The following is a 13,347-nucleotide window of genomic DNA, read 5'->3' as shown; positions in this document are numbered from 1 at the left end:
AATGGTTTTTGGGGAAATTAATGGGATTGAAGGCCAGGGCCTGATAATCTTCATTCAAGAGTTCTTAAGGAAGTGGCCCTGAAAATAGTAGATCCATTGGTGGTCATTTTCCAAAATTTCCAAAATGGGGCAGCACGGTAGCCTTGTGGATAGCACAATTGCTTCACAGCTCCAGGGTCCCAGGTTCGATTCCGGCTTGGGTCACTGTCTGTGCGGAGTCTGCACATCCTCCCCGTGTGCGCGTGGGTTTCCTCCAGGTGCCCCGGTTTCCTCCCACAGTCCAAAGATGTGCAGGTTAGGTGGATTGGCCATGATAAATTGCCCTTAATGTCCAAAATTGCCCTTAGTGTTGGGTGGGGCTGCTGGGTTATGGGGATAGGGTGGAGGTGTTGACCTTGGGTAGGGTGCTCTTTCCAAGAGCCGGTGCGGACTCGATGGGCCGAATGGCCTCCTTCTGCACTGTAAATTCTATGATTTTGCCAACCAGCCAACCATTCAAACTGAATCATCTCTCGGATGCCCAAAAGTCTGAGTTCTTCTTTTTGAACACTAGCATCAAACACTATCTTGCAACTTCTTGAATTCCTCATTCTTCTGCTGCTTGACTTAAAGATACATGTAAATTCAGCATCTATAGATCAAAAATGATGACAGCGGAAATAAAAAAAGGGGAAATAAGGAATCATCAGGAAGGACCCTTACATCATTATATGTGAGAAAAATAGATGTATCCACCCAAATATCCTGAATTTCCTCACGGTCTGCAGCTCAAACATGATCCATTCTCTAAATCACCTGCGGCCTCATTTCACTATTTCAAACCATCTTTGAACATTCTGCAAGCAGAGCAAATTAGACAGAGCTTGGTAAGGAATAGCAGTTGTCCACATCAGCCATTCGTGAAGGAAATGTGGAATTCTTTAAAGAAAAAAGTTAGAAACCTTTAAATTTATTTTTATTCTGTTGGAAAATTACATTGAAGGCATTTATTTTTTTACATTCTGTCGACAGATACCTGGGTTTTCTTTCAACTGCTTTTCACAGGACAGGATCTCTGGAAGATATTTGTAAATTCCTACTACTCAAGCTTTTTCAGGAACAGGTATGGAATTCCCAGTGGGCATCTATTCACATGTTTCAACTGGATACTACCTGAAGTCCAGGATTGCAGGAGTTAAGGGATGTTTCTGCTATGAGACTGAAACAGATTTAATCCGTTGTCAGCTTGGCAGCTTCATGATGCTTCCCATGTCCCTCTGATGTTGTGTAAAAGAAATATGGTTGATACAAGGCGTGTAGGACTTGCTGTTGTCTTAGGAGATGGCAAATTACACAGCGAAGACTTCTAAGTCCTCGCAATCTCTTCACGACCATCATCATCTTCTCATCCTGTGATACCCATTGATGTGGTGAGTCGCAAGAAAGGAAGGTAGAAACTCAGAATAGATGAAGTAATCCATCCCCCCACCCACAGGTAATGTCACCCCCTGCACACTTGGGCAATACTCCACATCCACCGTGAGAATACCCTGCTACAGGGTTGCTGAGGGCCCCCCCCCCCCAGTTTCAGGCACCTATACCCCCTTTTATCCTCCCCCCCATTTTCAGGACTCACACTATTCACCCCCCCACCCCCCGCAACCTTTAGGAGGTCCCTTCATACCTGCCCTTCAGAACCCCACTCTTCATACCCTTCTCATTCCCCCATTTCATGGGCATTGCACCCTCAGGCCCCAGCCATTAGCAGTACCATGCTGGCACCTGAGCACCTTAGCACTGCAACCCTGGCACCCTATCAGCACCCCTGACAGTGCCACCAGGCATTTCAGTAGTGCCAAGGCATCCAGATGCCAGAGCAAGAGCCATGATGCCCCCCCCCCCTGCCCTGTCCCTGACTACCTAGGGGTATCCAGTGGCCTGGGAGATCCCCACAGGTGTCATTATGCACGGTCCACGTTTGTGTGGAACAGTGCTAAATGGGATCATGGCGAGGTCTCCCAGGCGTGGGCGTTTGTTCCTGGGCTTCGGGAGAATGGGGCACCGACATATTTAAATGAGCCAATAGAGTGGGGGCATGATCGAGATCGCGATGTCTCACAAGACCTCGCTAGATCTCGCGAGGCGGCCTCATCTCATCACCGAGTTGGGTGTGGTGAGGCCGTTTGATTGCGCCCCATGCCCATGGAACAGGTTGATTGTGTGCTGCTACCTGAAGGTTGGAGACTTCCTTGAAGGAGATACTATTCTACTTGAGAAATTCAAACTTTCTGGCTGAAATTAGTAGCAAATCCATGAGAACTACCTTTGTTGTCGCTGCGATTTAATATATGATTTAGAGTTTATATTGACTGCAATCCTCCTGTTAATTCATATTTAATTTGTGTTGATTGTTAAAGTAAAGATTTTAAAAAGTGAAATATTGTCCATTGGTTTTCTCATTAGGGTTGTTTGGTAAATTTGGTTCTTTTGGTCCATGGTCTCCACTGGTATCATGAAGATCCCGTGAAGAACGTGAAGAACAGCGTGAAGAACAAATTGTTGTCCAGCATGGGCAAATGTGCTACCTTTCCTGCCCTGGTGAAGATGTGGCACTGTTCTACAATCCAAATGGTGAGGGAGTTGGCAGTCTGTGGCACTGCCACCTTCTTCCATAACATACTTGAAAATTCTGGTAGCATCTACATCCAGGAACAGGTCATCTTTTCTTCTCCTGCAGGCTTAGAAATCCCAATGAGACAAGTGTATTCCTTGGGCGGGATTCTCCGTTTTAGCGGCAGAGTGTTGACGCCGTCGTAAATGCCGGAGCATTTTACGACGGCGTCATCTGACCGCCAGGAGCAGTGATCCCCCAACCCACAGGGGGCCAGCATGGTGCTGGAGCGCCTCACGCAGCTCCAGCTGCTGAGACGAGCCCCAGCACTTCCGACCGTGGGTCCGCGCATGCGCGTCACGGCCGTCTCCATGCCGGCCCCCCATGCAACATGGCGGAGTCCTACAGGGCCCAGTACGGAGAAACATAGGTCCCCTCCGGAATGAGTCTGCCTGCTGATCGGTAGCCCCTGATCCCGGGCCTGGCCACCGTGGAGGCACCCCCCCCCCACCCCCCGGGTCGGATCCCCGCCCCCCCGGGGTCGGATCCCCCGGGTAGGACCACACACGAACAATGCCGGCGGGACTCGGCAGGCACTCGGCAGCCCGTCGAGCGCGGAGACTCGCCGGGGTGGGGGGGGGGGCGCTGGGTGCCGCGGCAACCACGCCGGCACGATTGGTGCCGATTCTCCGGTCACCGGAGTATCGGCAGCCCGGCGTCGGAGCGGCGTGGCGAGATTCGCGCCCCCCAGCGATTCTCCGACCCGGCACGGGATCGGAGAATTCCGCCCCTTGTCTTTGACTTGAAGCCATGCTGCACTACCCACTGGGCATAGCTAGTGTTCAATTAATCACGGTAAGAAGTCTTACAACACCAAGTTAAAGTCCAACAGGTTTGTTTCAAATCACTAGCTTTCGGAGCACAGCTCCTTCCTCAGGTGAGTGCTCCGAAAGCTAGTGATTTGAAACAAACCTGTTGGACTTTAACCTGGTGTTGTAAGACTTCTTACTGTGCCCACCCCAGTCCAACACCGGCATCTCCACATCAATTTAACATCCCACTGTAGAAATATAATGAACATATTGCTAAGGCATGCAGCGTAATTACTTGACAGTGCAATGTAAAAGTACTGTTCTACTCTTACCTCCGGGTCTTCTGCGAAGGAATTGCCTTTTTGAAGGTATACAGAAGTTTCTGGGCAGTTCTGTTGCTCAAACCAGTTTTACTTCAACGCTGCTCCAATTAGTGTGTGAGTGAACAGACCCTGGAAATGTGTGTACATCTCCCTCTAGAGACCATCAATGGGTTCAACACTTTTAAAGCAACAACGATACAAGTCATTGCAAAAACATGCTAGGCTACTGTTAACATGCCAGCTATAATACTTCACATTATATTACGGAAGTGAACTTTAGTTTGAACTAAATTTGAGAATTGTGTTCAGACTTTGAAGGTTTTAGCAATCCCAAAATATAACTGCTTGCAATTATACAATTCCTTTAATATGGTAAAAAGTCCCAAATTATTTTGTCTCATTGCTGGCATGTGTTCATCACAAAACAGGCATCACATTTATGGATGCATCAGCTGATTGTCATTAATACCAATTTCCCAAAAGAAGAAGGGTAGGATTTTCCCAGTCCCAAGTGTGGTAGACTGGGAGGGCAGGGGAAATATCAGGGAATTGCACCGGGACAACCCCCCAATGCAGTACTGCTGCTGGAAAAGTTCCCCAGCAGCAGAACCGAATGCAAAGAGGGTGCTTGACAAAAAGGGACAGGCAGCCAATTTAATTATTTAAGAACCCAATTAGGTTTGATTCTTTCCGCCTGCCCACATTCTGTCGGTGAAAAGGCTTCCCCTGGGGCTACAAACGGCATTCAGGAGGGGCCCGCCTGCTTGGTCCCTTTGATTTTCATTTTATTAGTTACCTCTGAGTCCACTCAATCACCAAGCTGCCTCAGCAGCACCAAGCATGCCTGGTGGGGCTGATTGGGCCTTCTGATTGGAATGGCAACTTCAGGAGGCACCCTTAATTGGGCAAGAAGGCTGGAGACATACAATTAGGAAATTGGCTGTGGTACAATTGTTGAGCCTGTCCTGCTGCAGGGTCATGGCCTCCATTTTGTCCCAAGTCAGGGGTCCAAATGTCTGCCTGTCGCAAATTACACCAGGTACAGAACTGCCGGCAATCAAGTACTCTGTAAACTCTCCAGTCAGGAAGAGACTTCCACTGGCGGGATTTTTTAGAATTTAAAGCCCGGTCTCAGGGACAATTTTTGGTTAAATAAGTGCAGGAAGATATAAGGAAGAAGGATGTCCAAATCCCAAAGGAAAGCTGCCATGAAGAAGGGGGTGAATGAAGGTTCTCCGTTGAGTGGAAGGGTCGGCTCGGCAACTAGAAAGATGGCGGAGGTGGGTCGCTGGGCGGGGCCACGCTGCTCACGGCAGAAAAGATGACCGAGGTGATGGTTGTGGAACTTAAAAAACAGTTCACAAAGCACATGGAGGTGATGAGGAAGGAGATGATGGCAGCATTGAAGGTGCTGGTGGAGGAGGCGATTGCCCGGTGACGGCAGCGGTGTCGAGGACATCGGCCGAGGTGCGGGAGCAGGATGAGATACTGAAGGGAATGGAAGAGGCCTTGTCACAACACAGTGATCAGCTCACCTCGATGGGTAAGGAGTTGCAGAGGGTGGTGGAGGCCAACAAGGGTCTGCGAGACAAAGTGGAGGACCTGGAAAACTTATCTAGGTGGGAAACTCTGAGGATCATGGGCCTGCCCGAAGGGGTGGAGGGCCCGAGGCCGGCCGAGTATTTTGCCAAGATATTGGGGGAGGAGGAAGATCCCCCTCAGTACAAACTGGATCGGGCTCATAGGGCGTGGAGACCTAAACCAAAGGCGAATGAGCCGCCAAGTGCAGTCATTATTTGTTTCCATAGGTACCGCATGAAGGAAAAGGTACTGTGTTGGGCAAAGCAGAAGCGTGAGGTGCAGTATATACCCTGGACCTGGTATATGTATATACCAGGACTTTACTGTGGAGTTGGCGAGGAGGCGGGCGGCCTTCGGTCGAATGAAGACGGCACTGTATAACAGCAGTGTGCGGTTCGGCATAGTGTACCCTGCTAAGTTGAGGGTGGCCTACAACTCCAAAGACTTTTACTTTGAGACGGTGGAAGTGGCGGAGGCATTTATGAAGGCAGAAGGACTGGGGCAAAAGTGAGAAATGAGACTGAGGATTGGCCTTGGACTGAGAGTGGAGGAGTGTATGTATCTCTATTTTTCACTGCATGTTGTTATATGTGCTAAATGATTTGAAGTTGCCTATTTGAACAAGGTAAGAGTTGGGATTTTCTTTTGCAATGATGGTTCTTTTGGGGTTTGTGCGTTTACACTGGGATTGTGTGTTGAAGGGGGTTTCTTTGTTTTCCTGGGACTAGGCAGGGGGAGGAGATTGGAGGAGAGTGAGGCCTGGACGGGGGCCTCCACACTGGCTAGTTGAAGCTGGCCAGTGAACAGAGTGTGATGGGGAGGGGCTGCGGCCATCAGAGCCTAGTAGAACAGGTTTCGATGTGCCTAGGAGGTGTGAAACATTGGGGGAAGGGACCAATACTGGGTGAGGTGTTTTCGAGAGGAAGTGGAACAATTCTGGGAGGAGGGGAGGGGCTTGGTGGTAGCAATGGGATGGGGTGGGCCAAGCCCAGTGGGCAGGACCTGGAGTTATGATGATGTTGGATAGGAGCGGAGGGGGTGGTGAGAGACACCCGGTTAGGATAGCTACGTAGAATGTGAGAGGTTTGTTGGAGGGAGGTTTTTCAGGGTCGTTCCAGGGGTAGTGCTCGTGAACTTGGAACCAGGGCCTCCAGAAGCCTTTTTCGGGGAGTCCGACTGGCCCGGGCGGCAGGCAGGTGCGGGGGCAGATGTTAGCCTTCACCTCGGTGATTGCCTGGAGGCGGGTCCTCTTAGGGTGGAGGTTAGCTTCTCCATCCTGTGACACGGCTTGGCAGGGGGCGCCTACTTGAATTTCTTTGACTCTCGGGAAGGTGAAGTCTCAGCTGAAGGGGATGAAGGAGGGGTTTCACAATTCATGTGGGCTTGCGAGAATTGGTTGCCATTGAACATTAGGGGTGGGGAGCAGGGGGTGGTGGCGGTATTGTTGTCTTTGGTTACACTGTTTCTGATTGTTAATTTGTGTTTTTTTTTACCTGGAATGTACGGGTGGATGTTTTGGTCTGTATATTGGGCGGGGGGCAATTTGTGTGTGGGGGATTGTTATTGTATTGGAGTTTGTTTCTTTAGTTATTTATTGTTGAAAATGAGGAGAATAAAAAGATTTATTTTTCAACTCTCCAGTCAGGAAACAAACCTCTTGTTCAGAAACACGAGCTTTCCACAAATCCTGTGAGCAGAATCACCCCTCAATCTCATTGGCAGCGGAAACATGAAGGTACAATACTTGGATGAGTAAAACAATTTTTACTAGTGCTCAATAATGTTTCATCACCGTTTTATGTTTCAGATAAATATTTATATCCATGCTGTTTTCCAGTTCACACACTTGTCATTGGGCATTCTAATGTCATTCTATAATCCAGAAAATCCCTAAATCCAGAAATGACTTGTTCCCAACTATTGCAACCTGGTGGTTACAGTGTACAAACATTATGAAGAAGTACCAAAGAGGTGCAAATCTGCAGTAATTAGGAATCAGCAGCTGGAATGAAATGAAGCACAAGGATGTGAACCATTTAAATCACTCCAAATATTTTTGGCCTCTGCATTGACCCAAATCTTTCAAACAGGGTCAAAACTATTGGGCGAGATTTTCCGACCCCCCCCCCCCCCCCCCCTCCACCCCCCACCCGCCGGGTCGGAGAATCCCTGGAGAGCGGCGCGAATCCCGCCCCACCGCTCCGACGCTGGCTGCTGTATTCTCACACGCCGTTTTCCGGGTGGGGGCGGATTCACGTAACGCTAGTCGGGGGCCCTTGGCAGCGCCCCCCCCCCCCCCCCGGCAATTCTCCGGGCCCTGATGGGCTGAGCGGCCGTCCGTTTTTGGACAGTACCGGCGTGGATTACGCATGGTCCCACATGGCGGGACCTGGCAGGTAATTCAGCAGGGGCGATCCTCGGGGGGGGGGGGATTCTGACCCTGTGGGGGCCCCCACGGTGGCCTGGCCCGCAATCGGGGCCCACCGATCTGCAGGCGGGCCTGTGCCATGAGGGCATTTCTTCCTTCCGCGCCGGCCCCTGTAGGGCCCCGCCATGGCCGGCGCGGAGAAGAGAACCCCCCCGTGCATGCGTAAAAATACGCCGGCCGGTCTGCGCATGTGCGGAACCACACCAGCGGATCCGTGCATGTGTGAGATCACGCTAGCCCTTCGGCGCACGTGCAAACTCCTGCCGTCCCTTCGGCACCGCTGGAGCGGCGCCAACCCTTCCCGCGTCCACCTAGCCCCCGAGACAGGTGAGAATTCCTCACCTTGGGGGCCCGTTGACGCCGGAGTCGTTGGCGCCGGTTTTCCCACCGACGTGGGGACTTAGTCCCCGGAAGGGAGAATCCCGCTGATTGTGTCTGACCCTGATCAGACAGAAAACTACTAATTTCCTGTTTTTTAAGGATTAAATTAAATATATAAATATATAGGCTACCTCTTCAATTTCTATGATCACATGACAATACACCATAGAAAGAGATAATTCCATGTAGAGCCTCCTGCTGAGCCTGTGTTGAATATTATACCTTGTTAGTACAATATTCAACAAAATGGTATATTTACCAACATTATCTGGAAGTTGCCATGACGATGGGACTTGTGCATGAGTGGCACCAACCTGTAATCTGACGGCTGACCAAATCTATATTGACTTTTGAAAGAGGGCATTTTAAATACAAGAAAGACGCTGACTAAAGTTGGCCAATTTTCTGGAAAGATCCTTGGCGCGATTCTCCACTCCCACGCCGGTTGGGAGAATCGCCTGGGCCACCAAAATTTCCGGGGACGCTGGTCCGACGCCCTCCCGCGATGAACGCTGGGGGGGCGGCCTGTGGGGGGGCGAGGGGGGATCCTGCACCAGGCTTCACCTGCAATGTGGGGTGGACCGCGATCGGTGCCCACTGATCATCGGGCCGTCCTCTCTGAAGGAGGACCTCATTCCTTCCGCGGCCCCGCAAGATCCGTCCATCTTCTTGCGGGGCGGATTGGGACAGGACGGCAACCACGCATGCGCGGATGACGTCAGTTATGCGGCGCGGCCGCGTCATCTATGCGGCGCCGCTTTTACGCGGGCGACAAGGCCTGGCGCGGGTAGATGACGCGGCCCCGATACTGGCCCATTGTCAGGGCCTGAATCGGTCGGGACCGGGGCCGTTCCGCGCCGTCGTGAACCTCGACGGCGTTCACGACGGCGCGGCCACTTCGGCGTGGGAGTGTAGAATCGCGCCCCCTATGTGAATAGCAATTCAGACATGCCATACAACATCCTTCCCATAGATTTCACACTTGAGGATGTCTGAACCAATTCAAAAGAAAATTGCTGAAAGGTGGTGGACTGAAAGGTACCCTTGCAGAGAGGCAGTGATGCAGTAGTATGGTCACTGGACTTGTATTCCAGAGACATGGGGTAATGCTCTGGGGACATGGGCTCAAATCTCATCATGGCAGATGGTGAAATTTGAATCCAATAAACGCTGAAATTAAAGGTCTAATGATGATTGTTGACTGTCATAAAAACCCATCAGGTTCATCAGTATCCTTTAGGGATGGAAATCTGCCATCATTATCTAGTCTGGCCTCTGTGACTCTGAACCACCCTCTGAAATGACCTACCAAGTCATTTGGTTCAAGAGGAAGTAGAGATGAGGAATAAATGCTGCTCCAGCTAGCGATGCCCACATCCCATAAATGAATTTTTTTTAAATTGCATTTTTACAAGACAATCTGTCCAGCAAAGACAGAAAGATGACAAGAACAATAACTACATGGAGATCTGTCTTCCTATCTCATTAAGATGGATATTGGCTCATTCAGTGGGTTAATGGTTGGGACATTACCAAATCTAATACCAGCCTCCCCCCACCCCGCACTCAGCCACCCACCACCAGGCCATGGAACAAAAGCCACAGACAATTCAGACATTCCAGCCGTTCCCACAGTTGGGGTCTTCCTGTCTCACTGACTGTGAACCCCCACCATTGGGGGGTGGGGGGGGGGGGGTGCATACAACTAGAAAACCTGTTGACAGCGGTAGTACCAGAAGATCCCGTCATTGGCCAATGGCAGACCACTTCTGCCACCACGAAACATGCCGCGGGGATGCGCAGAAACCTCTGCCAGTCAAAGAAACAAACTTTCCAAATCATTATGGGGAGAGGTCATGTGACTGAAGTAACCATTTTTAAATCTCTTTAATACCACTGCTAATCACAGAAGCAGAGAAAAGTCAGACACCGTTACCAAAGGAGCAGTAAAAGAATCCCTTTCTCTTTTTCTCTCTCAAGTTAATACCCTGGGCGAAATTCTCCCGAAACGGCGCGATGTCCGCCGACTGGCAGCCAAAACGGCGCCAATCAGACGGGCATCGCGCCGCCCCAAAGGTGCGGAATGCTCCGCATCTTTGGGGGCCGAGGCCCAACATTGAGGGGCTAGGCCGACGTCGGAGGGATTTCCGCCCCGCCAGCTGACGGAAACGGCTTTTGTTGCCCCGACAGCTGGCGCAGAAATGACATGTCGGGGCGGCGCATGCGCGGGAGCGTCAGTGGCCGCTGACAGTTTCCCGCGCATGCGCAGTGGAGGGAGTCTCTTCCGCCTCCGCCATGGTGGAGACCGTGGCGGAGGCGGAAGGGAAAGAGTGCCCCCACGGCACAGGCCCGCCCGCGGATCGGTGGGCCCCGATCGCGGATCAGGCCACCATGGGGGCACCCCCGGGGTCAGATCGCCCCGCGCCCCCCCCAGGACCCCGGAGCCCGCCCACGCCGCCTTGTCCCGCCGGTAAATAGGTGTTTTAATTTACGCCGGCGGGACAGGCAATTTATCGGCGGGACTTCGGTCCATCACAGAGACAGTGAATTTCCACTGAAGGAAATTGTGCACTCACCAACCTCTGGGAAAGACAAGACTATGGATTAAAAATAAATCGTAAAAAGTAGTTTAAAAGAAATTGCAGTTAAATGGGCTTCACCTCAACTCTTGGGATCTGAAGATGAACCTCGAAAAGTTCCGTATCAGATATAGGGCATAATTCTCCCAAAAAAATGACTAAGTGTCATTTTGGCGGGAATCATGGAATGATTCCAATTGGGTGTATGGACACGATTCAGATCTATTCCACCCCTCCCCCTGCACTCAGCCACCCACCACTAGACCATGGAACAAAAGCCACAGAAAATTCAGACATTGGCCGGAATTTTCCAGCCGTTCCCGCAACTCACCAACACTTGGTCATTTTCTTTGGAGCTTGGGGCGATTCTCACTGAAAAATCCCACACTTAGAATCTTTTTAAAGAGTGCCCAGATCTGAAAGTTAAAGGTCCCCCGCATTCCCCACTCATGGACTTCGTGAAACCTCACAGACATGGTCAGCACCCTCAACCCTGGAGGGGAAACCTCCCCCATCACTAAATGTTCTCTTCCCACCCCAACCCTCACACACAACGCAGGCATGAGGATGAACCGGCCCCACCCCATCCATCCTCATAGGCATTGGGGAATCGCTCCCCCCCCGCCCCCCCCAAGTGAGCATACCCCGCTACGGGGTTGATGAGGGCTCCCATCTTTAAGGTCAGGCCCTGTTCAGTTACCCCCCCCCTTTCTGGTCCATCCCCTTTCAGGACCCACTCATGCGCCCACTTAAGACTCCCCTCACCTCCTCCACCCTTCATATCCCACATCATACCCACCCTTCATACCCCCCATCCTTCATATACCCCTTTATGCCCCACCCTTGATACAACCCTTCAGGCCCTCTTGTAATGCACCCTTCATACTCCCCTTCACACGCCATTTCATGGCCATGGACTCCCTCAGGCCCTGGCCCTTGGCATTGCCCCTTAGCACCCTGGCACTGCACCTGACACCCAGGCAATTTTCAACAGTTGGGCAGTGTCAACTTGGACCCCTGCAATGCCAACTCGTCAGTACCAGGTTGGCACTGCTTAGGTGCTGGGGCAGTGGCAGGGCTCTGTCCTGCCCTTCCCGATCCAGGGGCTCCAATAGCCTCTGCACACCCGCCCCCCCCCCCCCCACCCCCCACCCCCGACATGACCACCACATCTGATTCGCAGTTTTAGAAACTAGTACTGATTGGCAAAGGCCTCATGCTGCGCTGCTGGGGCCGGTGAATTCTGGGAGCTGGGAGACTCCAGCTGTGCTTATTTGAATGAGTTTTAAAACTTCTCAACCCACTATTGGGCTCATCTGCTATTCACCAGGATCAGCGGCGTCACAACGTGGCAGTAAACTCATGCCCATAGTGTCCAGCGAAGAACTCCTCAACCCTGAACTCTCTTTCTTACCTTTGTTATGGGCCAGGGTTTAGAGAACCCCAAAGTGTATCATGGTGTTCACCTGACCCACAACTTTTACTAGATTGTGGTATGGGGAGCACAGGGCCCACTGTACAGATGTGGTACAGCAGAAATGGAAAAGTATTTTTTAAAAGCAAAACAATGTTTATTCTATGAACTCAAGTCAACCTTTTTAAAACATACAGTGAGCAACTTAGCAACCATCGATGCAAATTTAACCCCCAAAGAATACAACACTAAGTAATCCTTAAGCTGTCCTTTTAACATCCATAAAACTTAAAACAAAATTTTTAACAGAAGCACATCAGGTTAAAGTCACTACTGAGAGCAGTTATTAATTTTAAATCACCAAAGAATCGATTTGCATTCTTTAGATTACAGAGAGACACTCTAATACACCTTCTGGCTGTGACTGCAGCTATACAGCTCTGAAAACGAAACCAAAACACACCCTGCAACAAACAGGCAAAAACAAAAGTAAAAAGCTGATAGTCAGCCCAGCTCCATCCACACTCTGACATCACTGCAGTAATAAACACCCATTTCTTAAAGGTACTCTCACTACAGATATTTATATACACACCCATTATAAACACCCATTTCTTAAAGGTACTCTCACATGACACCTCCCCACAAGAAAAAATAAATAAACCATCAACTTCAAGATGGTTTCATTTTTCACCTTTTCACCATCCTTTAAGAAATGTACACAGTAAATATATGTTTTTGTTTCAAAAAACAACACACGCAAACAGGTATAATAATATAGTCCATTTTTTTGTTCTTTCTCCAGCTGGAATCCTTCTCGGTGGACAGTCTCTTTGAACAAGAAGGTCTCTGCATGATTCATCCATTTCTCTATGCCTCGGCATTTCTCTTTAAAGTCAGATACTTTAGTTCAATCTGATCACAGAACCCCTTATAATTCTCCAACACAGGAGCATTGGTTATCACAGCTTTCAGACAGTCAAATGTCTGTTGAAACTCCGCTGTCCACTGGAATTTGTTACGCTTCTTGAGCAAGCCCATTAGTGGAGCAATTACGCTACAAAGCTTTTGCACAAATGTTCGAACAATTACACTCATGCCAAGAAATCACATTATTTCCCTTCGTCTTGAGGGTATTGAAAACTCCTCAATAACTGTTGGTTTCACATCCCGTGACCATTCAACCCTGTCCAATTGTATGGCCAAGGAAAGTGACTTGGGGTTTTCCAAATTCACTTT

General features: G+C 50.2%; 1 long non-coding RNA gene across 1 annotated transcript; it reads left to right on the top strand.

Annotated features, from left to right (window-relative positions):
* The first annotated feature begins 2,480 nt into the window (after positions 1 to 2,480).
* On the top strand, positions 2,481 to 13,134 carry LOC140407885 (uncharacterized). The gene is made up of 3 exons (XR_011939858.1): positions 2,481 to 2,610; positions 6,948 to 7,041; positions 12,914 to 13,134. It is a non-coding gene; the product is annotated as an uncharacterized lncRNA (long non-coding RNA).
* The last annotated feature ends 213 nt before the right edge of the window (positions 13,135 to 13,347 follow it).

Source organism: Scyliorhinus torazame, chromosome 2 (genome assembly GCF_047496885.1).
Source record: "Scyliorhinus torazame isolate Kashiwa2021f chromosome 2, sScyTor2.1, whole genome shotgun sequence".
Taxonomy (NCBI): domain Eukaryota; kingdom Metazoa; phylum Chordata; class Chondrichthyes; order Carcharhiniformes; family Scyliorhinidae; genus Scyliorhinus; species Scyliorhinus torazame.
Note: the sequence above shows the minus strand (reverse complement) of the source record. Positions and strands in the feature narration are given on the sequence as shown.